Genomic DNA, 23,102 nt, shown 5'->3' on the forward strand with positions numbered 1-23,102 from the left:
TACATTTATAGACGATAATAATAGGCTACTTAGACAAATATAAGAGCCAAAAATTTAATTTATTTCCTCATGCTTTAGATAAGAAAAATAGTTTGAGAAGCAAAGAGGAATGGGCAAAGGAACTTGATGATTTATTTTGTTTAAGAATGAATCAAGTCATAAATGAAACAGGATATGCACAGTGGGCCACCACAATAGAAGAAATGGTGAAAGCCCAAATATTCTTTGATTCTTTAAAACAGGAATTCGTTGATATTGATAATGAGGCCGATTATATAATAAAAAAATAGAAGGATATTTTGCATTTTAATTGGCCAGATGACACATTATTTGATAGGTAGATGGCATAAATAGCTTCTGGTGAACAGTTTGATGCAGATGAAACTGATAGTGATGAGGTGCAGGGTGAGGAAGTCCAAATCATTGATACCATCACTACTCAAGCCCAATCAGGAGAAGAAGACAAGAAAAACTTGTCACTTTCAGTTGTAGACTCAGGACCATAGGATGCTGATATAGCTAAAGAAAAGGAAAAGGTAGAAGTTGTTCCTACCATACAAGATAAAGACGGTGAAAGCCTATAGGTGGAAATTAAAGTGCCATCATCAGAACAAGCTTCATCGTTGGCTAATTTGGTAGTTTCTTATGAAGAGAAATTAGATCAATAGCCAACTCAGCAACACTAGAACATGTAACAGAACCTGACCCACCTAAAAGAATGTTTTGATTTAGATAACTTTTGTTACCCACATTTTTGTCTTTTTATGATAGGTGTATGTAAATATTCCTTGTAAAGGACACCTGTCATTTTCTCTTAGCCTGAAGCTTGTTGCATCTCACACTATATAAGTGAGATTCCAGGGCAAGAGAAAGGGTCTGAATTCTATTCTTTCTAAGTGACATACTTATTCTGTCTTTGGTGCATTGTTTTGAAGCAAGTTTGTGATGTATTTTCTTTGTCATTTCTCTGAGAATACATGAATATAGAATAAGCTATGTTTCTTTTTGAAGGTCATTCTGAGTCTACTATAAATGTATACCATTTTCAAAGAAAATGAATACAAATTATGAGCTATCCCCATATCAGTTCTTTTTGAATCTTGTCTCCTTTCGATTACTTGGTCATCTTGATATTATATGAGTAAAGGCTTGTGTAATTGAATGCAATCTAGTTAGGTTGTATATCTGTTCATCACTACTATTAGTTCAATGGATTAAGTAAAAGCTTTGGTGAATTTGATAAGGTTGTTGTAGTAGTGAGAAGGATTTTGAATGATGAATTCTAAAAAGAATTGCTGATAATATTAGTTTTAAGGCAACAAATTAGATCTAAGGATTTGCTATAGACTCTGAACCCTAATGGATTAGGCACTGGTCAAATTGATTTAGTTGAAGGAGAAATATGTCATAAATGGTTTTCAAAATTTAGAATTATAATAAAATGTACTTTTATTTTGTAGATCTTCAAAGTTGGCCAGCACTTGTTTGCATGGACTATTTTAGCTTTAATTAGCCACTATTGTTCAGAACTCCTGTAGAACTATAGAAGAATTTTGGCCAGATCTGTTATATGGGATGTATTTAGCAAATTGTCATGAATTATGCATCTATTTGAGGATTTGAGATGAGAATAAGAATGAAACTAAAATAATCCTCATATAGTTTTTCCTAGTCTTTAATCATCCCTGGGTATACCCACCCTAGTTTTACAGAGCCAGAAGAGTAGAAAACCACCCTTGGTTTTGTTGAAGTTGGGTCCAAATGCTTTGCACATATAATTGTTGATGGGAACTGGCTAGTCCTTAGATTATGTGGGTGATGTCATTTTGGTATTGAGCCTTGTGTTGCTTAGTAGTAAAAAAAAAACACCAACAAAATGGTGACTCTGTTGGGGAAGCTATGAAGTAATTCATTGTTAAAAGGACAAGAGTCTCTAGTATAAGTTGAATATTTCAGTCCTATTTTTTAGTATGGTTTTTCCCATTCGAGCCACCAACCAAATGGCATCTCTTCTGGGGAGTTGTCCAACACATCTATGAGAAAGTACTACAATTTCTTTGGTTCTATTGTGTACGTGTGTGTCAGGTTGTCTAAGTTTTTGCCTGTGGTTATAAGGGAATATTTTAGTGACAAACCTTGAGAATTTAAAAAGCTAATAGCCCAAGTACCATAGTGACATACTGACGTATCCAGCCTATCCAAGTGTCTTATCTAACAAACAAAAGAATTGCAATCTTATGATCTTAGTGATTGGTCTATCTACATCAGATATTTCTAGTTATATTTGTGTGTTTTTCCTTGAAGTTAGGAATAATTGTCATTTTCCCAAAAATAGGGTGGCGACTCAGTCAAGGTTTTGAAGCTAGTGCTTATTCTAACAAAAGGTGAATATGGCTAATAAGAGAAAGAACACGAGGGCTTACATGAGAGCCAATCCTGATGTACCAATGCATGTTTATTTGCCCCAAGGTGGTAGGAAGAACCAAAACAAGAAAAGGACAAATCCAAATCTGACCTAGAAGCCCAGAGGTAGTGTATCCATCAATTCCCAGTATCAACCAGTATTAGGGAGAGAGTCTTCTTCACTTAGTTCAGAATCTAAAACCGCAAGACTCCTAGGAAGTCTTTTCAATACACCAGTACCTGATGAAGGAATATACCAAGATAAAGATATGGCTCATGTAGGAAATACTTCACCAAGGCCAAATTTCATATCAGATATGAACCATAGATCAGGATTGGGGAGTTCCTTTCATGATTCTTTTAATCCTAGAGCAACCCCATACATGGAGCCCAATCTTATAGATCTGGATGATCCTATTGATTCAGAGGCTACTTCTGCAGATCTTAAGGAAGTACATTTTGAGATAGAAGTTTTGAAGAAATGGATCACTGAGGAAGAAGCAAAATGCATTCGTCTTGAAAAAGAGAAGGAACAAGCCACCTTGGATGCCATAATAGAAAGAGATGCTCTGCTAAGAAGGATGGCTGCCTTGAAGGAGCAGAATAAAAGGTTAGAAGAAAAAACTATGACCCTCAATATTGATGTTTTTGGAGACATAGATAGTCTGAAAGCTAAGGTTCAAGAACAAGAAAAATGCCCGAATCAAAGACAAGAACCCGTTATTGCTCAAGTTCAGACCTATAAACCTATTCAAGTGGACCCTATAGAACCTGCTACAAAGGCTACAGATAAAGGAAAAGGTATAGCCATAGGAATCCAAATAAATGAACCTCAAGGTCTACCAAGCAAATCTATAAACCCTCCTAAGTCAAAGTTAGATTTAGAGCTGGAAAAGGCTAGGAAGGAGAAGGAAGATCTTACAAAAGAACTTGAGAAGGTGGAAAATGAAGCTCAAGCTACAAAAACTAGGAGAAAAATCCAGTTCCTTAAGACTAACTCTGCATTAGCCTCATGGCCAAATTTGTCTCTCCCAGCTCCAGCTTTTGTACCTCCCTCTGGATCAACAATCCCAGTTCAAGGAACATCTCAGTTTGCTCCTACCTCATCGTCTACCATTTAGATTCAAGCCCCTATCACCCAACTTCCACAATATTAAAATGTTCCTCTAAACCAAGCTAATATAGCAAGCACATCAAATGTTCTTGATTTCCAGAAGAAACCCATATACATGGAAAAGTACAGATATATATCATTTGTAGGTATTCCTAGTGCTCCACATACCATATCTTTTGATTTGAGAGATAAAGTGGTTAAGTTTTCTAGAAATAATGTTGTTACTGGTGAAGAAAATTTGAGAATTTTCATAGATATGTTAAATAATTATGAAGTTAAACATGAAGATGTGGTCATCAAATTGTTTGTTCATTCACTAACTAAGGATGCAAGGGATTGGTTTAGAAGGTTGCCTGATGATAGTATTACCTGTTGGAGTGACCTAGAAAATTTGCTCAAGGAGCAATATGGAGACAACACTAATGTAGGATTCATGTTGAATGAGTTCAATAATATCAAGAAGAACCCTAATGAATCCACATTTGATTTCAATGTCAGATTCTAGAAAGGTATGTACAAATTGTTTCAAGTTATGAGGTTGAATGAAGATGTCTGTCTCACGACATACTTTAATGCTTTTGATAGAAAAATGTGTTATTAATTGAGGGATAAGGATCCCAAAACCTTGAGAGATACCTATAAAGTTTTAGTGAATATAGAAGACAATAGGAAAGCATCTGGAAAAATGGGTAGGAGAGATGACCCAAAGCTTTTCAACCCTCGAAATAACAACAAAAGGGAGGGTGATAAGAATCCTATTGGAAAGAAGCTAGAAGAACCCACTATAGGCCAAGTTTTGGAATTGCTCAAGAAGATGAATCCCACTAATTTCAATAAGCCAAATGTTGCTAAGAAAACCCTTGTGAATAATGCTAGTTTCAATAGACAGCCTAGAATGCAAAATTATCCTTACACTACCCAGTGGAAAGATGGTAAACCAATTTTCAACCAGACCCAAAACATGAAGGATAAGGGTACTCCAGATCCCTTACAAAGGAATACTGTAAATATGAATGATGATGTACCATGGTGCATTATATGTCAATCACCTCATTCTGTTGATTATTGTGTTGTTTCTCAGTCATTTGCTCAAGATCAGGGTGTGCAACCAGAAGAAGAATGTGAAGAGAAAAGCCATGATGATATAAGTTGCAATATGTTAAGCATGTGTGATGATTTGATAGATTCTAATTTAGAAGAGCCTAAAAATGACATTACCAGTCAGAGGATTGCTTATCATTTACATCATCAGCAAGTGCTTTTAGATGATGAAGGCTATGATGCAGATAAGATATGTGTTATGTCTTCTGATGTAGGACACATAAGCTTAAGAATGCCCTCCAAGGAGGAGATTGATAGAATTATAGTAGAAATGATTTCACAAGTCCATAGTAACTACAATTTAAGAAATAGAATGGTAAATAATGGTGCAGGAAAGCCATCTAATGTATTCATCAAAGATATCACCCATAAAATCAATGATCAAAACAAGAAAGTCAATGTAGATGTGCCTAAGATTAAGGACAATAAGGGTATGAAATGGGAACCAAAAAAGAAGGTTCAATTTTATACAAATGAAGCAACAAAACCAGTGGCACAACCAAAGAAATCAAAAATTGATACTATCAAGAAAACAGTGATGCATGTTGTTCCAAAGGCTTCAAGTCCAAGTACTCTTGTTAAACCCACTATTAGTGAACTTGTTGATATGATATCTATGTTGTCCCAAATAATTGTGAAAGTACCTTTGTTTGAACTTCTTAGAATTGAAGAACATAAAAGCAAGGCTTTGTCATGGTTGGGAGGGATAGGAAATAATGATACTATTGTGGAACAAATTGCTGCCCAAAAAACCCCACTAGTAGTAGAGGACAATGGTATCATATCCCAAATTCCCCAGATGTTCCTAGATGATTCCTCAGTGGCCTTTATAGAAGATATTGACCCTTTCTTTCTCATTTTGATTATAAAAGGCAAGACCCTAAAAAATTGCATGATAAACTTAGGGGCTTCTAACACCATAATACCTTTCAAAGTAATGGAAGCCTTAGGGTTGAAAGTGGACACTAAGCAAGGCAGATGCAGAGGAATGGATGCTAGGGAAGTCCCAGTCATAGGTACCATAAAAGTGTTACCATTCAGTTTAGCTGCATATCCTAAAGTAGAGTTAACTATGTCAATCCTTGTAGTGGATATACCTCCACACTATGGGATGTTACTTTCTCACAAATGGAGTGCTACTATGGGGGGTATTTTGCAATGTGATCTAAACTATGCTACTTTCCACATAGGGGATAAAGTTTTCAAGGTAAACAGAGAGCCAAGGGTTAATCACATTTTAGGAGAAGACATTGACAAAGAAGCCACTTGCTTCTTAGATACTGGTGTTAATGCTTTCAGAGCTGAATTGATTATTCAAGAGGTTGAGAATTTACTTGCTACAATTGAACATGAAGTTGAATGTTGCATGAATGCACCAATACTATGGACAATGTTCTTTGATGGGGCTAGTTCTAAAGAGGGTGTAGGGGCAGGTGTAGTTTTTGTTTCCCCTAAGAATAATACTTTCAGATATTCATTCACTTTGAAGTTTTCCTGCACAAATAATATAGCAGAATATGAGGCATTATTTCTAGGATTGAAAGTTGCTACACATCATGGAATTAAGAAATTGCATGTCATAGGGGACTCCGAACTAGTTATCTCCTAGATAAAAGGAACCTATTTATCTAAGAACAAGAGGTTGAAACAATATAGAAATGCAGTTTGGGATCAAATAGAATCTTTTGATGCATTTGGTATCTCATGGAGAGATAGGACTCAAAATAAGATGGCTGATTTGTTAGAAAATGTAGCAATCAAGCCTAAGGAGATATCATTTGTAGGGATCTCTCAAATGGAGGTACAAAATAGACCTTCCATACCTAATCATATTGAAAATTGGCAAGTCTTCAAAGATGACAAGGACATAATAATTTTTTTGTTAAATGAAAACAGATACCAAGGTTAAGAAATGGACTGCAGTGATTTAGTTGAGACCATAGATGGTAAGGAAACCATATTTGGCCAGGAGATTATGCAATTAAAAACCAATAAGGTTCCAAAGGGGTTAGTAGTTTTGGAGAGCATCTTTGACAACCAGGATAGAGTAAAACTAGGAGTTAAGGACCCTAAGCCTCAGGAGTTAGAAGAGATAAACCTTGGCACTGATGAAGCCCCCAAAAAGGTTTATATTGACCAAAATTTGTTTGCTAAAATTTAAAAAACATTGATTGACCTACTTAGGAAGTACAAACATGTTTTTGCATGGTCATATGATGGCCTTAAGGCTTATAGGGAGGATTTGTTCCAGCATGTCATACCATTAAAATATAATGTAAAACCTTTTAGACAGAAACAAAGACATGTAAACCCTACCCTAGCTCTTAAAATGTAGGAAGAGTTGATGAAACTAAGGGATGGGGGAATAATCAAACCAATTAGGCACTCTACTTGGGTTTCAAATTTGGTGCTTGTTAGAAAGAAGAATGGAGATATAAGATTGTGTGTGGATTTCAGGAACTTGAACATTGCATCCTTAAAGGACAATTATGGATTACCCAATATGGAAGCCATCTTGCAACAAGTGACTAGCTCTGAGTTAATGTCAATGATGGATGGTTTCTCTAAATATAATCAATTCCTAGTAAAGGAAAGTGAACAATTCAAGACAGCCTTTACAACCCCATGGAGAACATATGTATATGTAAGGATGCCATTTGGCCTGATTAATGTAGGAGCTACTTTCCAAAGAGCCATGAATGTCACATTTCATGATTATATTGACAAATTTATGGTTGTCTACCAGGATGATCTTACAACATATTCTAAGAATGTTGAGGATCACTGTAGGCATTTGGAGAAAATCTTCATCAAAGCTCTAGAATATGGAGTATCCTTGAACCCAAAGAAATGCACATTTGGGGTGACAGAAGGCAAATTACTAGGACATATAGTGTCTAAGGATGGGGTGAAAATATATCCTAAGAGAGTAGCAGCCATTGATAAAGTCCCCAAGCCAAAGAATGTAAAAGGAATTTAGTACTTATTTGGCCAAGTCAATTTTCTTAGAAGGTTTTTTACCAATTTTGCTGAAATAAGTAGACCTATCTCAAAGATGCTCAAGAAGGGAGCCACTATAGATTGGAATGGTGATCCTTCACAAGCATTCTAGGATATTAAAACTACAATAAAAAATGCTCCAGTATTGAGAACTCTAGATTACACAAAGCCTATGCATATTTTTTCTTTTGCATCCTTTCACACTATAGCTGCAGTTTTGTTGCAGATAAATGAAGAAGGATATGAGCAACCCATTGCCTTTTTCAGTAAGTCACTGCAGCCTATTGAACTGAAGTATGAAATAAATCAAAAACAAGCATATGCTTTAGTAAAGGCTATAAAAGCTTTTAGATGTTACCTAGTAGGTGCTACTATTATTGCTTTTGTACCTAGTGCTGCAGTCGAGGATATATTTTCTCAATAGGAAGTATTAGGCAAAAGGTGTAGATGGATCAACAGGATCCAAGAATTCAATATTGAAATATAGATAACTAAGTTGGTAAGAGGTCAAGATTTGGCTAAACTCATAGCTGAATCTAATCTAGAGGCTAATCAGATAAATCTGGTAAGTGATGATCTCATATTTGACTTATGTGACATGGATCAGTGTGATTGGTACACCAATGTTATATATTACCTGCAACACATGGAAGCTCCTCCCCATTTTCCTAAAAATGAAAAGAGGAGTACTAAATTGCAAGCCATCAGGTATATAATTGTCCAAGGCAATCTATGGTGGAGGAATTTTGAGGGAATATTGTTGTAATGTGTTGATCAAGAAAAGGAAAAAGAGGTCTTGAAGGAAATGCATGCTGGAGTGTGCAGAGGACACTATATGGCCAAAACTACTACACATAAAGTAATGAGGGTTGGATTTTGGTGGCCTTCCCTTTTCAAGGATGCCCAAATTATGAATAGAAAATGTGACCCTTGTCAGAGGTTTTTTGGAAAACTAAAGTTCTCAGGCAATACTTCATTGAAGCTAGTGGAGGTTCAAGCACCCTTTCAACAATGGGGTCTAGACTTCATAGAGATATTTTCCCCAAGTCTAGCACTGGCTACTCTTGGATTCTAGTGGCTACTGACTACTTCACAAAGTGGGTAGAGGCTATCCCCCCAAGAAACACAACAAGTAAAGTTGTCAATAATTTCCTACTGAATAATATTATTTCTAGATTTGGTTGTCCTCAAAAAATTGTAACAGACAATGCTATGTGCTTCAGGTCTGAGGAATTCATTAAATTTTGTGATAAATATGGAATAACAATGTCATCATCCTCTCCTTATCATCCACAAGGAAATAGACAAGCTGAATCAACCAATATAAGCCTGTTAAAAGTCATTAAAAGAACCTTGGATGATAACAAGAAAGCATGGGATTCCAAGCTACAGTTAGCAATATGGGCTGATAGGGTAACTGTGAAGAAAGCCATTGATGTAGCTCCATTTGATATAGTGTATGGAATTCAAGCACGAATGCCTCAGAACAACTTGATAGGACTCTACAATTACATTCAGTTGTATGATCAAGATACTATAGATGAAATGCAAGAAAGGATGGATGAACTGGTAGGACTGATGGAAACTAGAAGAGAAGCTTCTCTTAAGAACCAAAAGTTGCAACTGCAAGTTAAGACACTCTATGATAGAAGAATAGAAAGCAGAAAGTTTGAAGATGGAGATCTAGTCTTAATGTGGAATGCTATAATTGAAGATAAATGGAAACATGGCAAATTTGATCCTATCTGGTTAGGCCCTTATTTGATTGAAACTCTTGGGGTGAGGATTCTTATGTACTCAAAGATTTGTCAGATGATATTCTTGAACTACTAGTTCATGGACAGTTCTTGAAGAGGTATTTTTCTTGAAAAAATACTTATTATTTCCATGAACAATAGTTTAGGGTTTTCTTGTATATATTTGTAAATCCTTTTGTCTATGTGTAGTTCTTGTGCATAGTTTTCCTATGTGTCATTCCCTTGGTAAGATGTTGATCAGTTGGGAGCCTATATGTGGTCTGCTTCTCCTAGAAATTTTGAGCCCTCACTTGAAACTAGAGCATTCAATATCCCCAAATAGAGCCACTATTGGTCTAAATTTGTGCATAATAAGATTCCATTGTCTAGGTAAAAAAATAATTTAGATTGGGATCCATTAATGGTGAGTAGGTTTCTAACTAAGTCATCTTTTTTGTTAGTCCCTATGTTCCATTCCATTTACATTTTTCCCTGGCACAAAAGTTTTAAAAAAAAGGGAGCTAAGCAAATATTCCTTTCCAGCCCATGTTGAAATTGTTGATTGAATCCTTGTGAAAGAAGTTTTACCCCATCATCAGATTTTCTTTGAATCTACGGTCATTGTTAACTCGCTATGGAAAAATGCTCGATTGTTATGTATAGCGAGTTAGCGAGCTGTTGGCACGTGTCTGTGATACTGAAAAGAGAAATTTGGCACCGAGAATTATGTTAACATAAGGTAAATTTTGGCACATGCTATTTCCCAAGCTTGTCAATTTTAAGAATGAAAGCACGTGAAGAAAACTATGAAAGGTATCATCGGCATCCAAGTTTCTTTGGCAATTCGCCAAGTCATTATCAAAAAATCTATGCAACTTGTCGGTGACGACATAGCGAATGCTCAAATTCTAGAAAAAGGTAGTGTTCTTTTCTAAAAGTCAATCTGACCACAGAAGTTCCCATGTAGCATTATAAATGTGCATGGCTACCTTCTCTGACACCAGCATTAATTGGCAGGTCTTTCAATGAAGGTGGGTTTTGTTTTCTGTCACCGGAATCGAGAATCTGTCGAAGGTCACTATATTGCTAGCTGGGATAACACTACTTTCTTGGTAGCAACATAGTGAGGGCCCAATCATTGCAAAAGACAATGTTCTTTTATGGCCAGAAGTGATTTGGAGAATCTCAAAAAATCCTATGCAGATTTAGCCTTTACTTTTGTGCAAGTTGTGCTACATTTCCCAGCGTCTATTTACTGAGAGGTCATTGTATTGCTAACCGAATATTTTGTGTTTTTCTAGTAGTGATGTAGTGACTGGCTTGAAAGTCAAGAACATGAAGAGATCAAAGACATGGGATGATTAGAATATATATATATATATATATGTTCCAACGTGTTGCACCAGGTCAGCGATAGCAGTACCATGGACCCACTTCCCATGTATAAAGTACAAAGATTTTTGATTGTGAGATCAAGCTAGGATCAAAGGCCATCATTAACTTGATATGAAGAAGTCCTTGGAAGTTAAGTATAGCGAGTTAGCAAGTGATGGCCCACCACTATTGCAGTAAATTTTTGTCCACAAGATCAAGTCTAGATCGACGATGCTTGTTAACTCACTATGAATAGATGTGCGATGAATAAGTATAGCGAGTTAGCAAGTGAGGGACCCACCATTGATTCCTTGAAAAGTAATTTCAAATATCTACCATATGATTGAAGCAAGATCAATGGTTATCGCTAGCTCGCTATGGAAAGATACTCGAGAGATAAGTATAGCGAGTTAGTGAGCTAATGACACATGTCCTTGATCATCTGAGGGGCCAGTTTGAAATGCCAACTTTGAAGGAAAGATACAGATGGAGGTAGTTTATTGGCTTGACTGCCAATGTGTTAAGAAGAAAACTAAGTCAGCTTAGTTGTCATTCCCAGATCGTAGGATTTTCCAAGGATCGACGGCACAAATTTAAAAGGAAGTGTGATGCTACTGTGTTTTTCTATTTTGCAAATTTATGATGAATGGAGGCTTCGTGTGTGAGAAAAAAAAAGTATAATATAGAAGATTTTCATTCATTATAGTTCCACACCAACAAAGATTTCATGTTCTTTGAGCATAAGAACCTGTCAATCACATTGTGTTAAGCTTGGTGAAGACATGAAGCAATCCCATATCTATTCGAGAGCAACTACAAAAGTCCAAAGAAGGATAATTCTGGTAAATCAAGTAAGTACTCACATATAACCTCTGTGACATTCTAGTTTCTATTATTACAATTAAGATGCCTCCTAAGAAAGCATTCTCTAGGAAAGTTAACTACATGGACAAGAATGTCCATGATGATTTGTTAGAATTATTCCCAAGATCCACTACAGAGTCTACACAGGTTAAAAGGTTAATTTCATTAAACCCTAGGCTTAAAATTGTTGAGGGCCTATATGACAAGGGATACTAGGTTAGGGATGTAGTAACTAATCAAACCAGCCTTGTTTTGTTTAAGAAGTGGTTTTCAGAAAGGAATTTGTTTGCCCCTCATGCCAATATATGGAATTTTGATTTGGGAAAGTTAGTAGTTCCAAGTGTTTTCATGGATTATGATTTGCTAGAAGACATTTCCAAGAACTATGAAAAAGCCATTAGGGTTGTGAGAAGAAATGATGGTGTGCCTCTAGTGTCAATTAGCCCTGAAGAAATTAGAGAGGTTTTTCACCTAGAACCATTATCAGATTACCATGTGCCAATCAATTTGCTAGAATTAGAAAAAGAATATACAAAGAAAAGAGAGATGTAATTAGGGAAGGTGCACTGAGGGCACACATTGGTACTAGAGGAACTCTGCCAATAATTACTACAGCCTCTAAAGAACCTTTTAAGAAGAGCCATTTCACTTCTCGGGCTGTAGAGTTATACAGGACCCTGTGCCGTGTTTTTGGTGAAGATGAGCAGGATTTCATGCCCATTGATCTTGTGTATATTATGATTCAAATTTCTTCTTTCATTGTAGATGCCATCTTTGATTTTGCCTCCTTTTTAGCTGAAGAAATTCACATTGGTTTGGTTGGAATTGTGAGAGGCATAGGATTAAGCTAGGACTGGTCAAACATGATTCATATTACCCAGAGGACATTATAAGAAATGAATGAACTCATTGCAAGAACAAGAAAATAAAAAAGAAAAATGGAGATTTTACTCCTCGGTCCTAGAATTCATTCATTGTTTTGATCTGAATTATAGTCCTTTAGATAATGCTAATACAGAGGCAATGAATACAAATTATGAGCTATCCCCATATCAGTTCTTTTTGAATCTTGTCTCCTTTTGATTACTTGGTCATCTTGATATTATATGAGTAAAGGCTTGTGTAATTGAATGCAATCCAATTAGGTTGTATATCTTTTCATCACTACTATTAGTTCAATGGATTAAGTAAAAGCTTTGGTGAATTTGATAAGGTTGATGTAGTAGTGAGAAGGATTTTGAATGATGAATTTTGAAAAGAAGTGCTGAAAATATTTGTTGTAAGGCACCAAATTAGATCTAAGGATTTGTTGTAGACTCTGAACCCCAATGGATTAGGCACTGGTCAAATTGATTTAGTTGAAGGAGAAATATGTCATAAATGGTTTTCAAAATTTAGAATTATAATCAATTGTACTTTTATTTTGTAGATCTTCAAAGTTGGCCAGCACTTGTTTGCATGGACTATTTTAGCTTTAATTAGCTACTATTGCTAAGAGCTCCTGTAGATCTATAGAAGAATTTTGTCCAGATCTATTATATAGGATGTATTTAGCAAATTGTCATGAATTATGCATGTATTTAAGGATTTGAGTTGAGAATCAGAATGAAACTAAAATAATCCTCATATAGTTTTTTCTAGTCTTTAATCATCCCTGGGTATGCCCACCCTAGTTTTACAGAGCCAAAAGAGTAGAAAACCACCCTTGGTTTTGTTGAAGTTGCGTCCAAATGCTTTGCACATATCATTGTTGATGGGAACTGGCTAGTCATTAGATTATGTGGGTGATTTCATTTTGGTATTGAGCCTTGTGTTTCTTAGTAGTAAAAAAAAACACCAACAGAAACTACAGCTGAAGTTACCAAGCATAATTATGCCTCCATTCTTCAGGCATCAAAGGCAAAGAACAAGGCTTCACCTTCTATCACTTCACAATCTTACTAGGCACCATCACATAAGCCTATTGTTGTAGGTTCAGAGCAGCAACCCACAGCAAGCCATTTAAGTCAAATACTCCAATTTTGCAGTACGGGAACTTTCTATCATGACAGCTAAGAAACATCCTATTGCAATGCGCTTCATTCTTGATCATTCCCCAAAGGATGGGACATTATTTTCTAGATCTGAAGTGACACCAAGAGATCATAATATAGAATCTAGTTTAGAGACTTTTCAAAGACATAGATGCATTGAAAGTCTATATTTTGTAATTAATGGTAGCTTGATATTCATATCTTGATTCAAAGTTTTAAATAGTAAAAGGACTATTCAGTTTCCTTTATGAGGAAGTGAAAAGACAGGATCGACTTGATCCATATTCCTTGCATGTTCATAATATATTGTCTCTTTTTTTTTTGGTATTCAGAGAAGATGGAAGATCATGAGTTCCTATGAACTCTATGGATTGTAAGGAAATTCTATAAATGTTGTAGGAAACTCAGTATTGAGGGTGGAAAAAATTGTTGGCATAAAGAGAGGTTGCAGAGACAATCATACTTGGTGTCAATTATTTATTGTCTATGTGCTTCCCTTTTCTGCATACAGTCAGAGAGCTGGAGTGGAGGAGAGAGCATGTTTTATTTCTATATTTTCATTCATGTATTAAGATTAATGTTTAGTTTTTTGTAATAGATTTGGCTATAGTTTGCAAGAAAATATGATCAAAGTATTGTATTTTTGTGTTTAAAATAAGGAAGAGTTTTGTTATGAATCAGAGTATTTGGGCAACACTTTTCTAATTACTTTCAATCGAAGTATTGTTATGATTAGTTTTGAGCACTTTCTTGTATTCTTGGTCAAATGGTGATTGGGAGATAGATCAAAGTACTTTCAGCTGATCCTATTGCAAAGGTTTCAATGTTCAATCTTCATTTTTCATCTCATGTTATTGCATTTGCATAACAAACAACATTCTTGCATCACCAATGTTGGGAAGTCATAGGATGTGTGAGTTCCTAAAATTGGATAGGATATGAATCTAAATTTTCTTGAGTTAGTCCTAGATAGGATTAGCTTGATTTTGCCTCTGCTGTTCTCTGGTTAAGAACATACCCCACAGTAGGAATTAGAGATAAAACATAATTCATTGAATATCATTTACATAGGGAGTTGTACCTCAATTTAGAGGGAAACTACATATTCTTAGAAATGGTTTCCCAACTGTTGTGTAAAGTTGTTCTTCGTTATAAGTTTGGGCACATAAAAGAGGAAAAGAAGAAGAACAATCTGTTTACCAATAGGTGACAAGTTCTTGTAGCTCTTAGTGGATGCCGAGTGTTTCTATATGTGTCGAGTGTTAGTATTATTTTGGTTATATTTGTGATAAATTTTCTATGAGCTAACTTTTCGCATTTAATTTATGTATGGATATTTAATTTTTTTTGTGGCTGACTTGTGGCTCAACATATATTTAATGTGAGGGATTTAATGTAGTTTGTAATGAACTAAGCTAACTTGTGACTTAGTTGGGTATAAGTAAATGATTTTGTGGAGTCTTTAGCAAAGTAAGAGAATTCATTCATTTGTAGGAGTGAAGGGGATTGTGTAGATGAAAATTTTGAAGAGATAGGGCTGCAACTTGAGAACTAGAGGATTTTCTTGGTGGACTTTGGTGTACAAGTGTTGATTTTCTTGGTGTTCTTATCCAGTTGTGGCTCTGGACTAGCTAGAATTGAGTTTATAAGTAAATCTTGTTGGATCTTGCAAAACTAATATTGTAATTCTTGTTTGTATTTGGCCCTAACCCAGAAGGCCTTACAGCTGAGCATATTGCATGTAATCAGTTGTTTTATGAATAAAGTTGTTGTTGTTTTGTATCAAATCTTGCATTATTATTATTTGTTGTTGTGTTTTTGTTTTGTAGTTATTTTTTGGGGATTTGGACATATTCTTTGGGGATTCTCCTACCTTGCACTACGTTATGTGGTATCAGAGAGAAAGTTGTTCCTAAGTGTGTAGCGAGATTACCAAAGTTGGGGTAGTTTTACATTAGGGTCTTAGGTTGGAGAAGGTTGATCTTGTGGCTAATTGATCTTCTAGATTGGTGGATTTGTTGCTTAGGGCTTGCTAAAATTTTGGAAAATGCCTCCAAGAAGATTGGACCCTAGGGAAATTGATGATCTTAGTGATGCTATGGAAGAAAAGATCTCAAAGAAGATAAGAGCAAAGTTTAGATCTAAGATTGCATTGATGAAGAGTGACATGATTACTAAAATTTTAAGTGCTTTAGGTGGTGTACCTAGGCATGTGCATGCTGAAGATAGTTATGAGGAATTTTTTTAAGACTTTAAAGTTGTTGGATCTAGTGGTAAGGATAAAATTGATTGTGTGGAGAGACCTATTCACTAGTACATTTGAGGTCATTTTTCGACCAAATTTGGTCAAAATTTTGACCAAATTTGACCAAATTTGACCAATCCATTGGTCAAAATATTTCTCGTCAAAATTTTGACCAATAAGTTGGTCAAAAACTTTTGAAATTGCTCGCACATTTTCTACCAAGTATTGGTCAAAATTTTGACCAATGCTTGGTAGAAAATTGTCCAGCATTGGTCAAAATTTTGACCAATGCTTGGTCAAAAAAATTTTGAGACTCACAATTGTTGAGGTCCACTTTAGCAATGACCCTTCCTATGAAATTTTTGTCTAAAACCTTTCTAATGAGATAATGTGTTATGAGCTATTCATCAGTGGGATGGAGTGTGAATCCAGGAGGCAATTGTGCATCACCCATATCATGACTGTAACTAAAGTTAAGAGCCTCTATTTTTGAATTCTCTTCCCTATCACCCATATTCATTTCCTTTGTTGGTGATAGGGAAGAGAATTTAATAATAGAGGCTCTTAACTTTAGTTATAGTCATGATATGGGCGATGCACAACTGCCTCCTAGATTCATGTTCCATCCCACTGATGAATAGCTCATAACACATTATCTCATTAGAAAGGTTTTAGACAGCAATTTCATAGGAAGGGCCATTGTTGAAGTGGACCTCAACATCTGTGAGCCTCAGGGAGGGTTTGATTCCCTCCTTTAATATTCACTATGCATATAATCCCACACACCCATTTGATCTTGAATGATGATATGTACTGAATGTTGAGTGGCTATGCTAAGTGCTCAAAAACCATCAATTTCATGCCTTCATTTGTACAGAATGTCTTTCTAGTTTCTTTCTACTTGCACACCCATTTCATTTCATATAATCATCTAAAAATTGTGTCACTCTAAGCTCTCAACTGTTTCCTCTTGATTGATCATCTCATAACTACTGAATGAGAGCTTTGGGATAAGTTATAGGCATCCATCAAAGCATAAAGGATTTTTTCAGATAGTGTAGATGAAGTAGTAGCATTTTCCTTGGGAGACATGCTTGCAAAATGGAAGCATAGATAAGTCATGTAAACTATTTGATAGGATGCTTGAACGTAATGTGGTCATCAAAAGCTATGGTTGTTGGATATGCACAAAATAGATATATTGAGAGAATATATTTGTTTAAGTTGCAACTACCCTGGCAGACATGCATGCAAAATGTGGAATCCTAGATGAATAGTTCAACTGAATCCTCCTCCTGGAGGAAGGCTACAACAAATACATAGTTCAATTGAATGGTCTATAGATACCATCAGGATCCTAAATTTCCACTTGCACATTAATGAGGCTTGGCTCAAGCACTTCTTTTGGTGTTTGAACATAACCAATGTAGTTAATAAGCAACAAATTCTATATCCAATACAGGTAATAAGTAGAAAATTCTATATCAGAGTTCAACTCTGGCAATTCAAATACTGTTTACTTCATGAAGAATTATCAAGACTTGTACTTGAAAAGTTGATATCAATTTTTATTAAATGCAGTGATCAATTCCATCAAAGCTAAGACACAATGTCAAAAACCTCATGCCAAACAGATATTTAATGCCCATTTGCCATTACATTGAAAGCGAGAAATGAAAATCTACTATTCCCTCAAAACATTTAGGTGCTGAAACAACTCATCTAGTGATATCCAATTGATTAAATGGTTTCCAGCCAACAAAACATTTTTGAATCTGCATCACATAGTTCAAGTGAAAGAAAAATGTCTCTTTTACATTAAAGAATTTAATAGTTGAATTTCCATCAATGGACACAAATACTAAAAGAATGAAATCTGATTTTTGGAATCCACAATATCTAAATTGTAAAATTAACCTGCTAACTAAAAAAATACCAAAGAGAATGTGGGACATCCATCATCATGTGTCTTCAAGGCTTCGTAAATGAAGGATTTGGCTTCATAAACTTTAAAGACAAGTGACAATAATCTCCATAAAGACAACTAGAATTTTTGGGCTACGTCCAAGGCATGCATGACCAATCCTTACTGAATAGTGGCTTACCACCCACTCTTTGTTGATTTTAATTTGTCTTTTTTTTATCTTTTTATTATGGTTATTATATGTTATCAACTAATTCTCAATCTATATATAGGACTATTGGTACTGATCAAATAGCTAGAAAGAAGGAGAAAGGGCAAACATCATGCCTTGTTAGGATGCCACTATCACTATTCATTGATGATCTCATAGGATCTGTCAAAAAATAATGAACTCAACTTTCCTCTATTCAAAATGCTTTCAAGCTTAATAGCATAGAATTTTGGGCACATGTAGACAAGGAGATGGAAGATATGGAGTGGCTGGGAACACAGGTTGAGCATATGACTACAACAAAACTAGCACGAAATGATAATCTCCACAAAGGCACTCTGAAAAACTGAGGAACATTTATCACATGAATAATCAATCCATCTTGACAAATGGTTTGCAAACCACCTATCATTGGATCAAAGTCTATTTTCAATTTTTTTTCTCCTTGTATTAAGGGTACTACTATTACATTTTTCATCCAATTCTCAATTTGTGTATGACTATAGGTAGTTGGCATATTCTTTACAGGGCCTATGGGAATATTGATAGGCAACCATTACCATTAAATAGATTACCAAACAATCTTTAATTTTATTTGTACTTAAAGCTTAACAATTTCACATCTATCCATTACTTAAAATGACAGAATAGTACTTTTAAGCCAAAGAGTAAAATCTATGAGAATGGAATGGTTTGAGTTATAACTAAGCATTGACCATGTACTACTTCTAGAGATACCTACTTCATCATTCCTCCAATAATAGTGCCTCGTACTGGATCTTGCTAGATTTTATACAAATCTTGAATGAGCTCTTGCCAGTGCACTTGAGCATAAACTAGGCCTACATACTTTGTGACTTCAGGAAAGTCTTGAGATGTAGCCACCTAACATTTGCACCAAACCCAAAATATTAAGATAAGCATTTTTCATATGAATTGTGTGAACCATAATAGTAGAAAACAATGATCTATATTGAAAACCTACTGCCGCTATTGATGGACTGGAATCTTCTCCAGGGTGTGGATGTGTAACATCTACCCCATAGGAGTCTAAAAGACATTGTGAAGCAAAGTAGTCCTATTGTTGGCAGGTATAAACTAAAGTCTAAAACTCAAAGCACACATTACAACATCAAACACTTGAAGAAACTATTAACAATACACCATAGCTAAGGTGGAGCCCCTTCTAATGGCAGAATAAAGTAATATTAATTAACTCACAACCAACTAGAGTCAACAATATTGTTCCAAAACCTCCAACAAAGATCCCCTTCTGAATAGAAGAGCCCAGAAGCTAAACAAACAAGGCCAATATAGCCACCCCTAGTGTAGTATAAAGAGCATTGGTGGTGAATTCAAGTCCAAGCTGCAAAAGCAAAGACATTTACATAAAAACTAAGCAACCTTGTCTAGCAAAAAAAGATATATAGAGATTTCTAACTAAAATTAAAAATTGATGTTGAAAAACTTAAACCATAAGAATTGTTCTGTAGAAGATAGATTATGAAATATCATCTGAAATGTTGATACAAAAGTTAAATGTTATGGACTACAAACAAGGGACTACACTGTGTACAAGGGACTAATCCTTTACTACACTTTTTACATGTTCTAGTTAAATGTTATGGGCTGCAAGAAATCATTACTATCCTCAGCCTTATGCTTACATTCTCCTTGCGCAACGATGTCTTTACTACTACCTTGGGTGTATACCCCAAAATTTCTTGCTTTTCTTCAATCTACTATCTACATAACATTTAGAAAAGGTCCATCTTAGTAGACATTCAAGACACTACAATCGGTTTTATAAGATGAGTAGGAAATTCCATAAAATGTGAAGGAATCACATATATCTATTCAAAAAGTTAAATCTTTAAAACTAGAAAATTGAATGTTCTATTTATTACACTATAAGCTCCTAAATATTTAGGTAGTACTCCAAAATAACTCTGAGTGTCCTTGCTACTTTTACTTTTTCATGAAAAATAGATAAAATAAGTCTTTATATACAAGATCTACATCAATCTCTAGAACATCTAGTAATTCATCCTTGTGATTCCTTTGAAAAATTTCAACACTCACTTGTACCCCCATTGATATTTATAAATGCCCCCTTTTGAACCCATGAAAGTCTGTCAAGATCTAACAATAAAGAAATCATACCAGAAAAATGCAGTGCACTAAAAGATATAATTAAGAAGGTATGGTCAATCCTCACTGGTTAAGTGTCTTTACATCCAGAGCCTTTTCATCTACCAAGTTGTAAATACTTTGATATAAAGTTTTGGTGTCAAAACTATGATGATCTACAACCTATCATATAAAACCATAGGATGTTTCAATCCCCACAGTCTTCTTAAATGATATTTTTCCTTAAATAGTTCTAACAAAAAAATTAATACCAATGGATGCACTTAAATTTTTACTAAGATGGTTAAATGAGCAAGTTAAACGAGCATGTCCTTGGTGGATGCACTTAAATTTCCATTATCATCATTCGTTTCCTATTTTTTTTATCATCATTTTTTGCATGCTCTTGTTAGAAGCACTGTAGATATATAATTTGTCGAGTGTCAAAGGAAATGACAGAAACATAAAACATTACTAAAGATTTTTTTGCATTCTTGTGCTTTGCCAGTGCATCATTCTATAATATCATGTTGGAGAATTAATGTTGAATCATTTTTGATGATCCATTTTAAAGATATTAAGAGAAATTCTCTTCTTTGCAAGGCAATCTAAGAATATGCTTTGTCAAGAATGATGAACTCTCCAACATAAGGAATGAAGTTGAAAGTAAAACCACATGCAAAGAGGGTCAACCTTGTCCCAAAAATAGGAAGAAGACCAAAAAATGATAGTATAATCCACTCAAACTAAAACAAGAGACATCCAAAGTTCTAGTCAAGAAGCTATCTAGGGTGAAAAAATGTGTGAGAAACTATAGGACCAAATAAAATTAATTCCAATTTCTAACTTTGACCTTATAATTTTGTGTGCTTGCTTCTAATATTATTATTATAATTACTAGTTTGGAGTGAGATTCAACATTGTTTGTCTTGTTACTTGTATAAAACTACTAATAGTATGCAAGATGGTTGATGAGAAACTATCCAAATAAGTATGATTATGACCATTTCCATGGCAAACACCAAAACATGTTGTTGTGAGGGAAAAGCTTAGAAGGATACAAGATACTGATATCAATAAAAAATAATTTATTAATCATATTCTAATTTACATGGTAGAATGCTCATACTAGTTGAGGCAAACATGCATTCTCCATGTATGCAAGAGAGTTACCAATTTCTCTTTAAATTAGAGTCATCCTGTCTCATAGGCTCTAGGGTTGCAAACCCATATTTGTAACCTATTTTATTCTTCTGACAGACACTTAGCTAGTGTCTACCAAGTTTCTATGAATCAAGGTATCAAGTTGTGGCTATTACATCTTGTTCTCAGAAAAAGACTTTATTCAAATACTTGATGGGGCATAAGCAATATCTTGAAGGACTGTAAGAGCTGATAAAAACTTGTGTTCAGAAGCATAATTTAGTGCACAGTCAAAATGGAGACATCAAGCTATTGAACACAAAATGATAGTAAGCATGCAAAAGGAAAATCAAAGTGAAATCAAAGGTCTTATACATCCTAGGGCATCTCAAAATAAAAATAGATAAGTAGAAATGTCACTATAGGAAAATCAATGTAAAATAGTACAAAAAAATGATGGGCTAAAGACAACCTAGAGTTAGCTGATTATAAATATCTACTTCATGTTGTTTATATGTAGAATATTTACAAACATTTGTATATACTCAAGATAATTAGGTGTGATAAAGGACATACGATGTGGCTTGGACATCAAGCATTTGCACATGGTGTTTTCCCAGGAGCTCCACAACAACACCCACATATGTTTCTAGTACTTCAACAATATCAATCTGAATTTCATTATTTCCAACATATGAGAAGTAATGTTTGATATTGCAAATGCATATAGTATATACTATCATCATCTTTTCATTATTTTACTCTTTATAGGATTCCACAATCATTAATAGAAATCCAAGATGATGAGGATATTATTGTACCTCATAGGGTTCAAACAATTTATTGTTAACTTTTTTGTTTATAACTTTAGGTGGGCCTACCATAAACTCAAATCCTTCCCTCTACCTACAAGATCAAAATGTTAAAATAATTGTCAAAAGTTCCTTTTGATTGTAAGATTTTCAAGATAAATAGTTGCACAGTGATAAGAAACTAGTTCCATAATTATAAATGTGTTGCAACTTGCAAAAGAACATATTATTGTAATTAACCATATCTAGCTTTGAGAAAATAAAAATCCATATACACCTACATGTTCTCAATTAGTATTGTTATATGCAATGTACCCCTCCCACTAACAATGAATGTATCAGCTATTTCCCCATCTTCAACTTTCATTACCAAATTCCTCTCAAGTTCACGATAAAGATGTTCCCTAATTTTTCTATTTGTCACATGTTTCCCCTAAAAAATTGTTCAAAGAAAAAATGAATTAGCTTGATCAATAGAAGTGTCTGTGATAATTACATAAACACTATTTGACTTAATCAAGGAGCAAACCTCACACCCAACAAATGGTGAAGTGTTGATTGCAAATGCTATTTTCATAGTAGGTTGTTCAATTTTAATTCCAAGCAAAGCTAAGCCATTAACTTTATCTGCCAAAGTTTCACCAATCTGTATTGACCATAGTACATAACCAAAAAAACCAAAAACTATACATTTTAGTATTACCTCAAAAATTACTCAAAAGAAATGCTTCGCAATGGATAGGATTAGGAATGCAAATTAGGGATATTTAATAGATGAACAGAGGAACATATATATGTACAAGGACATCATTTATACCACAGATAGCACAAATATCCCTAGCTTCAACCATTTCAGTTGGAACTTTTGTAAAATTCTCATACACAAACAGTTCACTGACTTTACCCAACCTAAATTTTTCATTTGATGAATACACCTGTAGAATTTTCAATTAAGAACAATTGCAACTAAATTTGTAACTTAAATACCTAATTAAGACCTCTTAAAAATTAG

At 34.7% G+C, this 23,102-nt stretch overlaps 1 pseudogene; it reads right to left on the bottom strand.

The window, feature by feature from the left end:
- LOC149528298 (DNA (cytosine-5)-methyltransferase 4-like) overlaps positions 1 to 23,102 on the bottom strand; it is a 133,261-nt pseudogene that overhangs the window by 94,928 nt on the left and 15,231 nt on the right.

Source organism: Cupressus sempervirens, chromosome 11 (genome assembly GCF_028749045.1).
Source record: "Cupressus sempervirens isolate cs-2001-9-10 chromosome 11, ASM2874904v1, whole genome shotgun sequence".
Lineage (NCBI taxonomy): Eukaryota > Viridiplantae > Streptophyta > Pinopsida > Cupressales > Cupressaceae > Cupressus > Cupressus sempervirens.